A 1,244-nucleotide genomic window follows, 5' to 3' on the forward strand; every position below is an offset into this window, starting at 1 on the left:
TTTTTTTCCCATTCTTCAGAGGTAGCATTCAGGCAGGACTGGATCTACAGGTTTTTTGAAGGGGGGCAAAACAAAAAAAAATGGTGCCCCCTTATGAGTCCATTCTACTTTATGGTCCCATAGAATAGAATGGACTCCATGCCCATAGAATAGAATGGACTCCATACCCACCCCCCTCAGGTGGCGCCCAGAGCAATCACCCCCTCTGCCTCCCCCTAGATCTGGCCCTGGATTCAGGGTCCGCCAAAATGGGGACAAGAGTTTGGACTGCTATTCGGCAACCCTCGATTTTGCTGAAATGGAGGACAGCTGACTTGGAATCACCATGGGGCGGGGGGCGGGGGGAAGAGCGTTGAAGCCAAAGATCTCGAACAAAAATAAAGCTGCTAAGGAGAATGATTATATGGGTCTGAACAGACTGTTGACTGTGTGGAATCGCAATTATCTCGTAGACTCCTGGGATGTTGCCGAGGCAATCATTACTTTGCACTACAAAACTGGGCAGATTGTTCTCGGGTGCCGAATGTATCGATTCTTGCTGTTCTCCGGCCTCCTGCCAAGCACCTGACCGTGCCATTTAAGTGCGTGTTAACCAAACACATCAATAAACATAAAACATTCTTTTTTAAAAAAAGAAAAAAAACACCCTAAAATCACCTCATAAATAATAATAAAGGAGTGAATTATTTCCTCGCCGTAAGTGTAATTGATGTCGTTATGAATCAACCGCACAATTTATTCCATTCCCCAAGTTTTAAAGCAGATGAAAGCTTCCGTCAAGCTTATTCATTTATTTCTCGCAAAGATAATTTATCTTGCTTACAAGGACCTTTTTCATAGCCGTTTCCGTCACCAGAAATGTCCACAGAAAAAGAAGATTACATTTTCAATACTTCTTTGTGTATGTGTGTGTGTGTGTGTGTTCTTGTTGTTTTAGCTTTCCCATCTATTTCAGGTAAAAGGTAAAGGTAAGTCCCCTGTGCAAGGACCAGTGGTTTCCTACTCTGGGGCGACATCGCATCACAACATTTTCATGGTAGACTTTTTTTTTATGGGGTGGTTTGCCATTGCCTTCCCCAGTCATCTATACTTTCTCCCCAGCAAGCCGGGTGCTTATTTTACCAACCTCGGAAGGCTGAGTCAACCTTGAGCCGGCTATCTGAACCCAGCTTTCACCGAGATCAAACTCAGGTTGTGAGCAGAGGGCTCCGACTGCAGTACTGCGACTTCACCACTCTGTGCCA

Source organism: Heteronotia binoei, unplaced genomic scaffold, assembly GCF_032191835.1.
Source record: "Heteronotia binoei isolate CCM8104 ecotype False Entrance Well unplaced genomic scaffold, APGP_CSIRO_Hbin_v1 ptg000671l, whole genome shotgun sequence".
NCBI classification, from domain to species: domain Eukaryota; kingdom Metazoa; phylum Chordata; class Lepidosauria; order Squamata; family Gekkonidae; genus Heteronotia; species Heteronotia binoei.